This window comes from Nansenia antarctica (genome assembly GCF_963989245.1).
Source record: "Nansenia antarctica genome assembly, chromosome: 8".
Lineage (NCBI taxonomy): Eukaryota > Metazoa > Chordata > Actinopteri > Argentiniformes > Microstomatidae > Nansenia > Nansenia antarctica.
The window spans coordinates 59,050,650-59,068,408 of NC_137678.1; the positions used below are offsets into that span (position 1 = coordinate 59,050,650).

Sequence of the window (17,759 nt, forward strand, 5' to 3'; positions counted from 1 at the left end):
GCGTCATCACAGAAGTAACCGCGAGAAACCGCGAGATTTTGAAGGATCTTAAAGCAAGAGAGATTTTAAAGGACATTTAACACGAAGAGGAAGAAGAATTACAAATACAATGGCAAATGCAGCTCAGGTGAGAATTTCGAAATATTATTAATGAACATGTTAAAGTGTTCAGATATGTATTTATTATTTAGGTTGTTGCATGTGTTACGCATTTGGCTGTATTCAAGTCTTAAAAGGAGGCATGCAAGCAACACCATGGTCAGTGCATCTCTCACTAAGTATCTATGACCGTGTGCCTGTTTCTGAATGGGCTACTGCTCCTAAAACACATACTCCATGCAACTTTATGGCACATGCAATATGTTTAAATCCCTTTGCGAGGGAGACCTGCTTAACAAGAAATGTGTGTTTATACTCTGTGTCTAGTAAATCTAGTCCATATCCTCCAGACCTGGGTCAATTCAAATACATACAAATCGTTACTGTAGATACTTTCAAATACTTGAGCAACCTTTGATTTAGTTTTGATTAGTACAATGCAACCAATAGAAAAGTTCCAAAAATGAAACTCCAAGCTAAATCAAGCACAACTCAAATATGATCCAGATGTCCTAGACTGCTCTTCTCCCCACACCGTGTGGTTGTCCTTGTTCAGCTGAGTGGCATTCTCTGTGTAATGCCAGTTGATCTGGGCAGGCTGGGTTTCTTTAGGAGGCAAGGCATCTGCAATGATGACCCTCTCATGAGGGGTTATCATCCCACAGTTTCTGGCTACTGATATGGCTGTCAGAATATTGTCACCTACAGAGAGAGAGAGAGAGAGAGAGAGAGAGAGAGAGAGAGAGAGAGAGAGAGACAGAGAGAGAGACAGAGAGGAGAGACACAGAGGGAGAGAGAGAGAGAGAGAGAGAGAGAGAGATGGAGGAAACAAGATGCTACACTTACATTGATATCAGTATAGATGTAGTAGGGGTGAGTTAGCCGTAAGTAGCTAGATCATTTACAAATCTCCAAGATTAACAACAGCTGCACGTTATCTGTAACCTGTTATCTGATAACATTTGTATTGTTATGAATGAGGTTGCCTTACCTGTAACCATCACAGTGCAAATGTTAGCACGTCGTAAGTCTGCTAAAACCCCAGCAGTCTCTTCTTTGAGCTTGTTTTGCATGATTATGAGTCCTAGGAACTCCATATTGGTCTCAATTACAGCCCTGGAGGGCATAAGAAAGAGAATTGATTTATGTCAGGACCAAAAAACATGCATATTCTCACAAGACAAATCTGAGCCATGGATTTCAGTCTCTCCTGGCTCATAGATATTCTAAATACTGTTTTAATTTGAGTGTATAATATTATATTATAATAAATATTATAATTGCAAAATCAAGAATGCCTCGAAAGGATAAGATTCCTCTTGGACACCTGTTCCCTTATTGACTCAGTAGCGAGCGAGTCGCAGGAGCCGGCATCAGGCGGGCGTGAGAGCGCCTCTCACTCGGGCTATGTGGCGGCTCTATACCGTTAACATGGGCGCCTAAATGAAACTCACACGTGCTGCTGAGGTAAGGCGAGGTTGACGCAGCCAGTGAGTTTATCCCTAAGTTGGTAGAGCATGGCGCTAACAACGCTTAGGATGTGGGTTTGATTCCCGCTCAACACTTAGGTTGTGGGTTTGATTCACGCTGGGACCATAATATACTGACACATGTATGCACTTACTGCAATGTAAGTCGCTTTGGATAAAAGTGTCAGCTAAATAGTATATATTATTATATATTTATATATATATGTACTGTACCTGTTGAGGTTCTGAACTTTGTACCAGGAGAGCTTGGCCTCTAGCTGGCGATGTGTCAGGGCGATCACTCTGAACCCTTGCCTGGTGTACGCCTCCAGTGTCTCTGGGAAACTCTCTGGTACTACAGGGGAGAGAGAGATGGAGCAGAATAAATCAACACTGTAAGGGCACTTGGGTAGATCTGAGAGGATGGAATAGGTTTAAGCAAAAACATAACAAAGAATTCCATCAGTCTGCATAATGCAATGCAATACAACTATATTCCTTTCACCTGCCCAATCTTATATCCAGACATGTTATAATATAGTTACATATAGTATAATTATAATTAATAATCGTACACAAATACCCTAAAATAAAAGTTGAGTCTCTACTTTAACTTCATAATAAATAGAACAAATATCAAAATTAGGTTGTTGTTTTTTTAATGAAAAATAAAATGCTTTACTGTCCCATTGTTTACACAGGGCACTGTAATACATTGCCTGCAGAAATAATGAGTATCATTTAGTTTGGTATTTGAGCACCTTTTTACATTCTCTCGCTATTTCTATCAGTCCTAGTAAATTGTGTTTCCAGGTAGCGTTAAAATTGTATAAACATTTCCAATTCCCTAATCTGCCTCTCCCCTGTCATGCTCTCTGGCATGCCAGCACCTGCAAAGAGTATAAGATCAATTGAAAGTGTGAAGCCTTTTTTTATATAGAGAACTATTGGCATCAATGAAAAACCTTCGATATTTCCAGAAAACGTCAGGTGCAGTAAATACAGTTCTTGATAGTAAGTAACTAAGGTGAGTATTCAAGCAGTCTCTCTCTCTCCACTCTTCCTAGTGAGCAGTTTTCTCCTCTGTTGGGCTAGGGTGTCACATCCACAGACTGGGCTTGAAATTTTAGGCCCGTTTCAACCTGTATTCAGGGGTTTAGTAGATGGCTGACCTGTCTCCTCTCTGCAGAGGCTGGACACAACCTCTGGCGCCCCCTTGAGGTAGGAGTCCATGTGTTTCTCCCCGAGCCTCCTGACCACCACACTCATCCTCTGGAGCACCGAGGAGAACGGGAACTGGCGAACTATCCCAATCTCATAGGACTGCTGGAGGAAAGACAGGAAGACAAGATGGGAACCACTAAGTCAACCAACAGGTCCATCTGTCAGTCCAAGTCTCAATTCCTTCAAATGCATTCTTCCTTCATTTCTTGAGGTAATCACAAATCTAACCAGGTTCTAACCAGGCATGTTGTCTTCAAGATGAATTATAACCATAAGGAAACATGTGTAAAAGGCTGACTCTCCTTCTGTCTCTATACATCTAAAAAAGATACAGGAGGAAAAAGCCCCAGACTACTTACCGACAACTCAAATAGCTCCTGGAAAGGAAATAGAAGGTTTGCATTTAAAACCTCCTCGGTATATGACTATTGTATACTCAGTTCAGACAATGTAATGAGTTAGGCACACATATATTTGGAGGTTTAAGAGGTATAAGAGTATGTCCATAGTATACCATGTTCCGGGCTAGGTGATTGACACTCTGGTGGATCTCAGGGAGAATTTGCTTGGGTGGCCGCACAACAGTGGGCATTATGGGATTGTGGAGAGCTGTTTCCTGCTCTGTGGGCTCCTCCAGGATCTATACATCACAATTATTGGTGTTGAATAACATGTCAATAACATGTCAGGTCTCAACTCTCCATCGAGAACCAACCGCCCCTTTTTGACCTGATGGAGTTAGCCTGGGTACCTGTCTGCTTATGTTTTAGGCAACTAGGTGCTGGCTTGGTGCTGTCACAAAGCAACAACAACGTAGCGTTCCTGTGCACAAAAAATGTATGGTATACAGACAAATGGAGGGGAATGACAAATGCAAAAACATGGACACTGCATGTCCTTCTCACCTGCCATTTTCAACTCTCTGGATACCCCAAAGATCCAAGCCATCTTCAGTGAGAGTACCAGTCTATGTAGGAAAGCGACACCAGTAACTAGACTACTCCTCAATTACAAATGATACGATGGAACCCAGTATGTCCTAGCAATTGAAACAGCCTGACACTTGGCATAATGTTTTCTGATGTGCTTTGGGCACGGGGGGGGGGCACTATGGGGGTCACCTTATCAAAACAGACTAGGTTGAGCTGCCCACACACGTTGATCCTCTGGGGGCTGATGCAGAAGATGCCCATCCGTTTCAGCCTGCGCTGGGCATAGACGATGCCCGCTGTCATGGCTGCAGGTAGAGCCGGCGGCACCATGATGGTGATGATGACCAGAGACTCAATGATGATGGTTTTCGCTGGAACCTGAGAATGAACGGAAGAAAAGTGCTCAACAAACCCAAGAGTTTAAAGGGGAAGGAACTAGACATTTACTCTAAATGGCAAGCTGCATGACTAAGCACCCAATGAAAAGGCACTACACAAATGCAATCAACCCTTTAAATGGATGTACAGACAAGCACAGAACGGTGTACCTGGTTTATGATACTGAAGACTACAGTATAGATGAAGCCGATCCCTGCCACAGCCACCAGGCACAGCAGGAAGAGGTAAGCATCTCTGTACAGCTTGAAGTCAGTGGGCTTTGGGAAGATAAGAGCTTGAATAGCACTTGAAAATTGTGGTTCCTTTTGTGATGATATGCAGTTAGAGGCCTCCTCCCACATGAACCATTAGAGAGGTATATATATCACAACACGTCCTAGTGGACCATGAGAGAACGTACCACTGGCGAGACTCAAGCTACCGCACAGGAATAACAAAACACACAATACAACTTAAATAGAAATGTCCTATTGAAATAATAAGCACCTGTGTGCCTGAATGTTAATCTCCGCTGCCCCCTAGTGTCCAGATGGACACACACTGTACAGAGTGAAAAATGTAAAAGAACACAACAGTCTTACCAGTCCTAACCACCACAGCCTTGACAAGTTCCCTTGTGTAGAAGCGAGTCTGGATGACGTGGGTACCACAAAATAGTGTGTGTCTCTTGTGTTCCTCCACGCAGTAGGTTGTGGCCCCCTCCTCTCCAGAGCTAGGCAGGCTGGTCTTCGTGACAGGGACACTCTCTCCTGAGGATGGAGGATCCGTGGGACACTTATTCACATCATGAGGCACACAAAGTTTGTTACAGCACAATATCTAGATTAGAATGTTATCATAATATGAATGCCAAAGTGATGAATATTATTTATTTGCTAAAAATCAGGAAAATAATAGAGATTACCCTAAGATGTTTCGACTGTGTCAACATACCTGTGCCTGCAAATTGGTTATGTTTTGTACAGACCGAGACAACATGTTTGCTATCTGGCAGAAATGCTGCATTTTTAGTACATTAGTTTTCCCCCTACATAGCATAGCATGGTGAGTGAGAGCTTGATTTAAGGTGGTTTGCACTTCTATCATTCAACAATTGACTGGCTGCATCTAAAAGTCCAAAACAGGATTTGAATAAAATCCAACATTGTTGGGAGTCTAACCAGTGTTGTTGTGGTGTTGGCAGTTAGCGTAGTCACTTCTAAACCAACTTCCACCGGAGTGTGAGTGCGGCATGCAACGCAGCTGCTGTGTTGTAATCATGTACATCATATCCCATTGAAAACAATGGAGGTCCACTGGTCCTCAACTGCATCCAGCAGTCTGTCTGTTCAAGGCGTTCTTAGCATATAGAGAAAAAAGAACGTTTGTATCACCTGTCAGCATGCTCTCATTGACTATGCATGTTCCGTGGACCAGCGCTGCATCACAGGGCATGATCATCCCATTGGCTGGGATGATTACGACATCACCAGGGACCAGATCTGTGGACATGGCCTCCTCAACCTCTGGATTCAACCAAGGAAGGGAAAAAAATACTCATATATATTATTTCCAGTACATGTTGATCCAGTATTCCTTTTTTTCCTATGTTCAACACAACACCAAGACTCCAAGGTTTTGGATCATGGAAAATCAAACTTTAGCCCATAAGAAAAGCAAAACGGGGTGCCAATGGCTAAATCTAAAGACAGCCATTTCCAAAATAAATAGAAATAAACAGTCTACACTAAGAAATAAAGAGGCACTACTAACATAAGAATGAGAGATGATATTAGTACAGATAAACTACATTGTACTTGCATAGTACTTCAGAAGGCAAACATAACAACAGAAAAAGGATAATGTAACCAATTGAATGCAAACGTATTCATTACCATGCGAGCACACATAGTGCTCTAACATTATCATGTCTGCGCCGCTCCCTTATGATATAATGACATACCTTTATTTCCTCTACACACTGAAACACGTACAATACTGTGGGCCGCCACCATGTCATGGAGCATAACATATTGCTGAGATAAAAAAGAGAGTATTTCCAATCATGATACACAAAATCATACAACATCTCTAGCAGACAAACACAGGTAATCAATTCATGGTTTATGAAAGTAAGTGATCTGAAATGTAGGGATCTGACATTAGGTACCTAAAGACAAGCATGACTGGTTTTACTTATTCAGGGTGGAAATGCTCTGCACCCACCTTTTTGACTGTGTACAGCGAAGTAGCTATTGATATGATAGACATGAAGACGATGGCAGCTACATAGTAGTAATATTGATCAGTGCTCCAGAGGATGACACTGAAGAGCTGGAAGATGTTGAAGGGATTTAGGACCTGAGGAGAATGACAGTGACTGATTATCAAGCAGTATTATATGGCTGTCTATACAATTTCTAACATTGAAGTAAATGGACAATTAACAGTATGTTTTAGACATCTTGAGAAGTAGTATACACAATAGCCTACCTCTTTTATGAGTAGTCTGAACACAGAAGGAACCCTCACAGCGATTTCATTCACCTCAAAGAACAATCTCCTATTTGAAGCATTGTGAGGTAATTAGCATTTCTTTGCTTCTAAACATGTTCAATGCCAACTACTGTATGTACTGTTTTGAATGACCAGTTAAGGCAAATGTTAGAAACAAATTGTGTACCTGAAGTGACAGATTCTGAGCTTGGGTGTGGTATCTGTATGGTGTCTGTATGGTATCTGTATTATATGGTATCTGTGTGGTATCTGTATGGTGTCTGTATGGTGTCTGTGTGGTGTCTGTATGGTGTCTGTACGGTATCTGTATTATATGGTATCTGAATGGTATCTGTATGGTAGAGTAGTACCTGTAGTCCTGGAGCAGTTTGCTGAGACCTGTACTGTGGTCAGACTGGATGCTGGAACAGCTCAAGCTGATATCTTCCAAACCTCTAGAAGAGCAGCACACACAGTCATCTTCTCCATTGTAATACACACAGACACACCGAAACTCTCTCTCTTCTATTGGACAGATGAATAACCTCTATGGAATTCTGGTATTCATGTGGCTACTAAAGTCTCCCAAAATTGTTAAATTAGAACATTAAATCAGCACTTTAGGTTTGCAGTGGTACTCTTACTTAAACACTTCAAAATCCTGTAGCAGATCATTCCAGTAGTATTTTGTGCTGTGGTGGGTGAAGTAGTGTATCTAAGAAAGAGAGAGGGGAAGATTTGAGCTCAGGGGATAGCAATGCATCGATATACAGTGCCCTGCGTAAGTAATGTGACAGTGAACATGTTTTCTTCTTTTGGCTCTATACTCTAAAACCGGGGTCCCCAATAGGCGGTCTGTGGGCCACTTCTGGCCTGTGACGGGTTGATTTAAGGCCCACAAGAATTTTGGGATAAATGCCAGAAGGAAAAAAGAATAATTTCATAGGGAAATTATAATTTTTTAAAAGTTGTCTTCTTCCGTTTGGTATTTCTTTTTTGGAGGGATGACGACAACGACACTATTTCAAAGATAATTAATAATTTCAGCAATCAATCAAAGAAGAATTGTTCTCTGTTAATTCCACCCCGCATTTCCCCTATAGTCCAGCCCCCTTCCTTGGCACGCCACAGAACATTAGCATTAATATGTCAGTTGCAGTGAATCGAAAAGCGAGACAGATAAAACAAAACAGTAAGTTCATTGCTACAAAGAAATGTATAGTTGACACCGAAAATACACTGCTCAAAGAAATTAAGGGAACACTTAAATCACACATTGCGGATCTCAATGAACAAAATTTGAATATCTTTATTGATCGTGTAATTCGTCGAGAACAAAATCACCTAAGAACGGTCAATGGAAACCAAAATCATTAACCCATTGAGGGCTGGATTCAAAATCACACAGAAAATCAAAGTAAAAAATTGTGATCACAGGCTGATCCAACTTGCGTGAATTTCATCACGACAACTCATAATGTGGCTCAGTAGAGTGTATGGCCCCCATGTGCCTGTATGCACTCCCGACAACGTCTGGCCATGCTCCTGATGAGACGGCGGATGGTGTCCTGGGGGATCTCCTCCCAGACCTGGACCAGGGCATCAGTGAGCTCCTGGACAGTCTGTCTCCTCCCAGACCTGGACCAGGGCATCAGTGAGCTCCTGGACAGTCTGTCTCCACCCAGACCTGGACCAGGGCATCAGTGAGCTCCTGGACAGTCTGTCTCCTCCCAGACCTGGACCAGGGCATCAGTGAGCTACTTGGCGGTGGCGGCTGCACGATACATAACATCCCAGAGGTGCTCAATTGGATTCAGGTCGGGGGAAAGTGAGGGCCAGTCAATGGCATCAATGCCTTCGTCATCCAGGAACTGTCTACACACTCTGGCCATATGAAGCCGGGCATTGTCCTGCAAAGACAGGGTACCATTGGCTAGCATGTGGAGGTTTGTGCGAGCCTCCAAGGATATGCCTCCCCAGACCATCACTGACCCACCGCCAAACCGGTCATGACAGATGATGTTGCAGGCAGCATAACGTTCGCCACGGCGTCTCCAGACTCTTTTCCATCTGTCACATGTGCTCAGGGTGAACCTGCTTTAATCTGAGAAGAGAACGGGGTGCCAATGGCCAACCTGCCAATTCTGGTGTTCTCTGGCAAATACCAATTGAGCTGCACAGGGCTGGGCTGTGAGCACAAGTCCCACTAGAGTTCCTGGTTCTGGAAAATTCACTGGACAGATGAATCATCCCCCGAAAAGATTCCACAGGCTACAGAAATCACTGAAGAGCAGCCAACCAAAGCTAGCATTAGCGGCTAACCTGCGGCCTTCCATGACTACACAACGCCCAGATAACAGCCAGAGGGAAAAATAGATGAGATGAGGCAATATGCGCGTCTGGAGGGAGAACACGCAGTCTACCGCCCCCTACTGGCGGCAACTGGTACCAGTGGATGACAGTGTGCAAACTTGGAGGACTAAAGAGCAAACATCAATTGAATATTCCCATAACTCATTGCTCATATTTCTTGTTTACTGGTATTTACGTAACTTCGGTAACAAATTTACGTTTGGTTGTGTGATGGGGCTGGAGGTTGAGTGGCCCGCTATAAAAAGTAATTGGGGACGGGACCCCTGCTCTAAAAGTCTGGATGCACTTTATGTGCTAAGGGATTAATGAAATAGACATTATCTGCAGCCATCATCATAGACTCGCTGTGTCAATAGACTGAAGCTCAGCTTCTACCCCAGGGCCATTCAGGCCCTGAACACAGCAAAGACCTAGGTTCTAGGCCCTGGACAATCTAGACAATTTGATGGCAGCTACTAGATTGTAATCAAGTGCAATACTGAAACACAACTGTGAACATTTCAAACCTGCAAACTGCGACACTTTAAATGAATGTGCAATAACACTATGTGCAATATGACAACCCTCGGGTACATAAGGTTTAGAGATAGGAAATGTTAGAATAGGTATAGCATAGCATAGAGTACAGCACAGTGTTTTATTTGTATAGTATAGTATAGTGGATAGTGTACATAGCCTTTATTTATGTAAACCAGCTCTTTTCCCTTCTTGTTTTTAGTTTTTTTCCTAGCACCAGGGGAGCCCCCCCTCCCAAATTTCGTTGTATGGTACCTGTACTATATCAATGACAATAAAGACCATTCATTCATTCATTCATTCATTCACAATTGCTGATTGTGTCTCAATAGTAGATAGCTTCCTTCCCAAATCTCTCCTCCCTCTCAGGACCACTGTTCTAACCTAAATAACTACTGGACAATATGGTGGAAACCAACCCAGTGCTTTCTCTTAACAGTGGTTATGAGGGAAAGGGAATAAGGTGAGCCATTTCAGACATATCAGGAAACAGCATCTGATGTATACAGTCGTAGTAGGTAAGTAATCAAAGGGAACTACCTGTATGGGTTCGAGATGGATATATTTTCCTTTCTGTTCCTCTTGGTTAAAGATGTGTGCTCCATCCCCAGTATGGAATGTAGTCTGGAATTCCACACTGTCAAATGGCCTCTTCCCTGGGGCAAGCATCACATGCACCCTGGCCCGGAACCACCTCTTGAATTCATCCTGAACAGTATGGAGCTGTGTCAGGTCACTTTTACACATTGTAAATACACAGTATGATAGCATTGTACACACCAACTTGTCAATACGGTAGATGGTCATTACAGTCAATATAATACTGTCTTGATACAATGGCCACATTACTGTGTGTTTATGAACATTTTGCATGTCATACATGGACATGCTCTACATAGATGATACATTTGCTTCACATTAAATGGAGAGAAAAAACGGTTGGAGGATGTCAGAGGGGAGAGATCTCCAGTGAGTGTACCGTGGACCGAAGCAGCAGGGTCTGGGCCTCTCTGACGGAGGTCTGTGTGCAGGTCCCTCTCACTCCCCACTCTGGCAGCCAGTATAGCAGCAGGAGCAGGAGACCACCGCTGCACACCGCCCCGACGCCCACCAGCACCATCTTCCACAGGCAGGGCTGATACCCCCACACCTCCTACAGCACAGAGCATATACATACAGAATATGGGCACACATTTGGGTCAGAGAACAACCCCCACTAGAGGGAAGGTGGCACTTTTGAAGGATTGTGGAAGTGATAGGGTCAAAGGGGTCGTACTGCAAGACACATTCTCCACGTCATGCTGTCTTGACGCAATGTACACTGTCCCGATGGCAGTTATCACACTGGGCTCTCTCTCTCTCTCTCTCTCTCTCTCTCTCTCTCTCTCTCTCTCTCTCTCTCTCTCTCTCTCTCTCTCTCTCTCTCTCTCTCTCTCTCTCTCTCTCACACACTCCTGTTCAACTTTTAGTTTGTTGGCAGGACAAATATGAAAGGATTTGATTCTGTATGTCTATCAATTGTATTGTGATGACTACACCATGCTTTATGGGAGGCAGAGTGAATGTTTTTGCCATATTGAACCGATCTAGTCATTGGGGTACGACCGGAAATTTGGAGCATTTGATTGGTTATGGTTAGGGATATATAGTGCAATTTGGAGGGGAGAACAGTGCTTTGATCTGTATGTTCACCATCTCTTCCTCCAGGCCCTGGTTGACCATCTTCGATTCTTTCTTCTCCATCCTGTCAGAAGTGTTCAAAGGACCGACTGAAACAAAGAGGTCACATGTTAGAACAGCACCTTTCTCCATCCCTGATGATCCTGTGCTTGGGTATCATTTAGTCCCATCACTATTTGTGTAATTATGTCAAAGTTAGGTTTCAATACTGTCACAACCCTGTGTAACACATGTGAGCATCTCCTCCATGTGAATGAACTCTCTTAACCCTCATGGGGCAGTAGCGAGCATGGGCAGTAGCTAGCACGGGCAGTTCGATCCACGCTTAAGGCAAGATCCTCTACCCTGCCGGTCTCTACACTGGTATTAGAAGTGGTGATGGTCACCATGTGTGCCATTGGAGAGGCATGTCCACATAAGGGACTTAAGATATAGTGAGGGCACGCTCTCCTGAATGGATGGGACAGTGTAACGACCCTGTATAAGGCCAAGCTGAAGGCTGTGAGTTTGTAGCTTGCCCATTTGTATCTGAACATTCAAGGTTAATTTTTTATTGCCGCTGTTACCTTGATAAACTTGGGTTTGCTCTAAACAAAACATGACTGATTGATTGGGCTAATTTGTGTTGGGCTGTGTTTTAAATAATAATAATAATAATAATAATAATAATAATAATAATAATAATAATAAAATAGTGTTTTATTTGCCATGCAATCAACTTGTCAATCAATTGTTGGAATGTGGTATTTTTTTGCTCTAGGCACAGGGTCAGCCATAGTCAGTGCCCCTGTAGCGATTAGAGTTAGGGTTAGGGTTAGGTGCCTTGCAACAGCAGTGGTAGGCGCCTTAGATATAATGCCAGCAACCCTCCAGTCACCAGCAGCTCCCTCCTGAGGCTGGGATCGAACCAGCTAGCAATTGCTAGCCTGCCTCTCTAACCTCTAGGCTACCGCTGCCCCCACTTTTTACTTGTTCAGTTCGCCTTTGGAGCACAAGGCCGTCGTATCACATACATTTCTCAACCCTGTCTGGTCTATAAACATGTGGCAACTAGTATAGCATTTGCACTCTGTCAAGAACTAGGCTAACTAAATCTATAGTCTATATCAATAATATCATTCTCCATTAGTTCCGCATGTATTTAATTTCAAAGCTGTAAATGTGTTTCTAGCAGTAATACATTCTATTCATAGCTTTCAGTCACGTGGTTTCTTCCCTAGCAACCACCAACCTGACGGGCAAAAAGTATCATAGCAACATCGCGAGTGGACGCAAACGGTTAATAAAATACAAAGGTTCCATCTCACAAAACATAATGGAATGTAAAAACGTTGACGCTCAATATCTCTGAACTACCCTAAACGGAGATAGAACCTTATCATTCTAAACGGAGATAGAACCTTATCATTCTAAACGGAGATAGAACCTTATCATTCTAAACGGAGATAGAACCTTCTCATTCTAACGGAGATAGAACCTTCTCATTCTAAACGGAGATAGAACCTTATCATTCTAAACGGAGATAGAACCTTATAATTCTAAACGGAGATAGAACCTTATCATTCTAAACGGAGATAGAACCTTATCATTCTAAACGGAGATAGAACCTTATCATTCTTAAAGGAGATAGAACCTTATCATTCTAAACTCACGAGTTATCTTCAGTTGATGGATTTGACTTAGGGGGCATTCATTTGAAGTAACGTAATGAACATACAAGTAACAACAACAGGTTAATGCAGCCAGCCAGCCAAGCAAAGACCATGACTATGCCCAGTTTAAGCATGGCGAAAAAGCAGCGTGCGTCTGGGTCGCTATGTATCGTGAGCTTAGAATGATGGTTCTATCTCCGTTCAGAATGATAAGGTTCTATCTCCGTTTAGAATGATAAGGTTCTATCTCCGTTTAGAATGATAGGTTCTATCTCCGTTTAGAGCTTGTTAATTACACACAACACAACGCCACCACCAAACAGGTGGCTGACTCCTGCTAAACAATAGCCCATATCCTGATAACAAAAAGACATTTAAAAAAAAAAAAGACGGGAAAAAAACACTTGAGTAAAACGCATAGACGTTGAATAAGTGTAAGCTTCGATGTCGATAATAATAATATAATAATAACATTTATTTGTATAGCACTTTTCCTGCAAACGTCGCAGCTAACAGGCACTTGGAATAATGTGTAGGCATGCATATTCAAGTGAAATGTTATTGACTCAAACCCTTACACGATGGTCAACATAAATGAGAACAGACTAATTAATCATTGGTTCGAGTAGTGCAATGTATTTGTAATCTCACATTGCACACACATCTAATACTGAATGCATAATTAGCTACAACAAAAACAGAGAGACAACATCGAATGACAATCCATACATTAATTGTGTCAATAATCATTTAAACCAGTTTAATATCAACCAGTCAGTCATGTTCAATCATATTTTCGTTTCATTGATACTCCTTGCTTGGGCTTGATGAGTCCTGACACGTGAGGGTGCGACACAGTTTTTCAACCATCACGATAAACCACCACCACCACATTAGAAAATATTTATTGTTTTGTTTGATACACGTTTTGGTTTGATACAAGTTATTTTGTTTGATAACTTTGCTTTTGAATTCCGATCGGGGATAGGCCCGACCCAGAAGTGACACACATACAAACAAACATTTACATACGCGTACATACCACACCGCGGCAACATAATATATTATATTACTTTCGTTTTTGATAATTTGACAGACATGATAGCCATCACATTAAGTTGAAAAACTCTCGCAAGTTGAGGAACTCGCGCAAATTGGAAACACTGGGAAACGTTCGCCAAGTTGGACATACCTTACATGTTGTGTTTGAGACGAAGCAAGACTGCTCATTTGGAAGGACATTGGATGCGTATGTATAGTCACTCATTAGTTACGTCCACAAGAGCACATACCACAACACAACACACATCTCACACTTATCATGTCCAAGCATGAATCTCTGGTGAGTCTCTGCCTATCTCCTCGCCGGTTTGTACACCCGATTGCACAGCAACTTTCTGGCATGATTGTTTTCTAACCAATGCTACTGTGTTTCCTGGTGCTCTGCAACTTCACGGGCAGTGCCTTTTGCCCGTCAGGTGGGCGTTTCCACTATGCTGTGACGTCACATGAAAGCTATGAATACTAACTAATACTCAATTCGTTTTTTTATCCATGTTTTATGTTCTGTTGTCATGTTCATTCATAACTTTCATCAGGCTACTGTAGCCAACTCTTGTCCTCCATGCTTGTTGTTTGTGTCACAAAGTGATGATGTCCTAACTGTCCTATAGGGAGTGACGAAAAATCACTTCAGGGCAAATAAGTTTGAAATGTGGTTTAAAATAGCCTATTCCACGTGGTTTCTGTATGTTCAAACATATTTTCGAATCAGATAGGATTTTTTTTTATTTTATAATAATAATAATAATTCATTACATTTATATAGCGCTTTTCCGAGGCTCAAAGACGCTGACAATATAGGGGATATGGGAAACACAAAAACAACAATTAACATGGAACACAGAGTCAGCGAACGGGGAGGGGGGGGGGGGGGGTGGTGGGGACAGGGGAGGTGGTTAGGGGTAGGGGGGGCTGTATGCATATCAGGGGGGTGGCAGGGTTAGGGGAGATGGGTAGGGGTAGCGGAGGTTGTATGGGTGTCAAGGGGGGGGGGGGGGCGGGGGCGCCGGGATGGGGGAGATGGCTAGGGGTAGGGGAGGCTGTAGGCAAGGGAGAACAGGTAGGTTTTGAGGTGGGATTTAAAAATGAGAAGTGAGGGTGAGTCTCTGAGTGGTTGGGGGAGAGAGTTCCAGAGGCGGGGTGCAGCTCGTGAAAAGGCACGGTGACCGAAGCCTTTGAGTTTTGAGGGTGGGACAGTGAGGGGAACAATGGATGAGGATCGGAGGGTACGGGTAGGGCGGTGGGGGAGAAGGAGGTCAGTCAGGTAAGGGGGGGCCAGGCTATGGAGGGCTTTGTATGTGAGGATGAGGATTTTGAATTGGATGCGTTCTTCGATGGGGAGCCAGTGGAGAGAGTGGAGGACAGGAGTGATGTGGTCACGGGAGCGGGTGTTTGAAAGGAGGCGTGCAGCAGAGTTTTGGACCATCTGGAGTCTATGGAGGGAGCGGGAGGTGATGCCGGTGAGTAGGGAGTTGCAGTAGTCAAGGCGGGAGGAGATGAAGGCGTGGATGAGGGATTCAGCAGCGGACGGGGAGAGGCAGTGTCTGTTTTTTGCTATATTGCGGAGGTGGAAGTAGGAGGTCTTGACGATGGAGCTGACGTGGGGATCAAATGAGAGGGTGGGGTCCAGGATGAAGCCGAGGTTGCGAGCCAGGGGGGAGGGGGTGATGGTGGTGTCATCGATGGTGAGTGTGATGGGTCCGGTTTGATTGAGGGTGGATTTGGTGCCGATGAGGATGACTTCGGTCTTTTCACTGTTGAGTTTGAGGAAGTTGTGTGTGAGCCAGGTTTTTATTACCGTAAGTATGTACCTTAGGTATGAATTAGCAGTCGAATGGAAGAGGCGAGTAGGCTAAATTCATCAAATAACATACATGAGGTACTTCAAATACAAACACGATCTTGAACAGAATAAATAACACAACAAATGTATTATTGTTTCACATAGGATTCACCATTATACTGTGTTGCAACTATTTTATGGAGCATTTTATTATTATTTAAAATACCTGTTTCCATCAGTATTTCTGAGGAAATAATGTGCTGTAATTATGAGGAAACGTCCATGTCAATGCCATATTGCAACAATGGCTACTTTCTGGCCTGCATAAACAACACAAAAAACGATTACCAAAGACTACCAAGTGATGCTGTATAATGGTTCCCAAACAAACAAACAAGTATCAATACAGATTTGCTATTCTACTAATTTCACACAAATCACCATTAAAAAACTGGCTGATAATACAGTGCATTAAAAAGTGTTTAACCTCAAACCGATTAAAACAACAATATCTTATGTGCAAGACTGTTTGTATACTTCTATAAAATCAAAGAAAAGAAAACATGAAATACCAATAAGAAATCATCACAACAAGCACCTGGGGAAACTCACAACAGACAAAATCAATTATACCAACTGTTTTCAAGTGTTAATTATATATGCTAAATAAGATGCTGTCAAATGAACAATCAGGATGCAATGTCCCACAGTGTTATCTTCGCCTGATTACTTGTCTTTTCTTATAGTAATTGTTGGATAACAAATAAGAGACATTCAATACAGAATAGGAAATAACGTATTTGCAACTTCAGTTGAATCTTACAGAGCCTGCAAACTCCCCAACATAGTCTGTATGTGTAGTTGTGGATAACATCTCGCCCACCTCTTGTCTATGAAGTGATTATAACAAACTGATAGGGTTTCATCATTGTGAAAAATGATTGATCCGTTTATTCTGATGTGGGCTGTGGGCCTTCTGCTTCTGATGTGAACAGAATAACACACTATAAGTGACAGTAATCTGTTTATAACAACACTGACTTAGATCAATCAATCAATCACACTTTATTTATATAACACAAGTCATGCATTGAATGCAAGTGCTGAACATAAAAACAATAGTAAATATATTACACTACAATAAGAGGTAGGAGATATGAAATAGATACATTGTATTTGTGTAAAATAAATACAACACAATAAAACCAGGAATAAAACAAGATATAGAAGATAACATAGGAGTAAAAGTGCAAGTTGACATATACTAGATAAAAGCAGGCTAAAAAGTTTTTTTTTTAAGTCCTCCGGCAAGCCGTTCCACAGTGTCGGGCAATAGTGGATAAAAGTGGCCTCGCCATGGGTCTTAGACCGGACCCCTGGAACAACCAAGAGACCAGTACCAGAGGACCTGAGGGATCTATAGTCGGTACAACTCATCCCTGCGAGTTATTTCTCAGGTCACCTTAGGAAGCAATCCCCACCAATTGAAGAATTTACTTAGATAGGGGATAGATGTCCAGTGCCTCCATTCAGAGTCTGTGTTCTATGGGATGTTTTGTCTCCTACTCTTTACCTTACAGACTTACCTTATCCGACCGGTCTCAAAATGTAGCCTATAATTAATGCAAGTGCAATCAGGCTAACGTTACTCATTCTCGCAGTTCCAAATTAATGAACGTTGAAGCGCACTGCCGTCGGGTTGTAAAATAGCCTAGTTTGATAGGCCTATTGACAGCGAATAAAACAGTGAAGATGACAATTGTTTCTGCTGTTGTTATTAAAATCTGTTCTCCGTTGGTTGTATCTCAAAATGTGGCCTATTAAAATCTGTTCTCCGTTGGTTGTATCTCAAAATGTGGCCTATTAAAATCTGTTCTTCGTTGGTTGTATCTCAAAATGATGTGGCCTAACTAATGATGTGGCCTAACTAATTAATGCAAGTGCAGCCAGGGGCGTGTCCAGGGGGTGGCCTGGGGTAGCACGTGCCACCCCTGAAATCTGATTGGCCACCCCAGGTGCCACTCCCCTGATTGATTGGCACACAGCTGACATGATGTATATAATTTGATGTAAAGAACTCTCAAAAAACACATAC

The 17,759-nt window shown here is 42.6% G+C and overlaps 1 pseudogene across 1 annotated transcript in view; it reads right to left on the minus strand.

The window, feature by feature from the left end:
• The window catches only part of LOC308164502 (polyamine-transporting ATPase 13A3-like), a 121,281-nt pseudogene extending 110,051 nt beyond the window's left edge, over positions 1–11,230 (minus strand). Inside the window, exons 1-9 of the transcript in view lie at positions 11,180–11,230; positions 10,467–10,640; positions 10,028–10,195; positions 7,243–7,313; positions 6,970–7,053; positions 6,596–6,665; positions 6,329–6,463; positions 6,066–6,138; positions 5,497–5,628 (exon numbers count right to left, since the gene is read on the minus strand). The product of the transcript in view is annotated as a polyamine-transporting ATPase 13A3-like (transcript). The remainder of the gene's footprint in view (positions 1–5,496; positions 5,629–6,065; positions 6,139–6,328; positions 6,464–6,595; positions 6,666–6,969; positions 7,054–7,242; positions 7,314–10,027; positions 10,196–10,466; positions 10,641–11,179) is intronic.
• Positions 11,231–17,759: the final 6,529 nt, after the last annotated feature.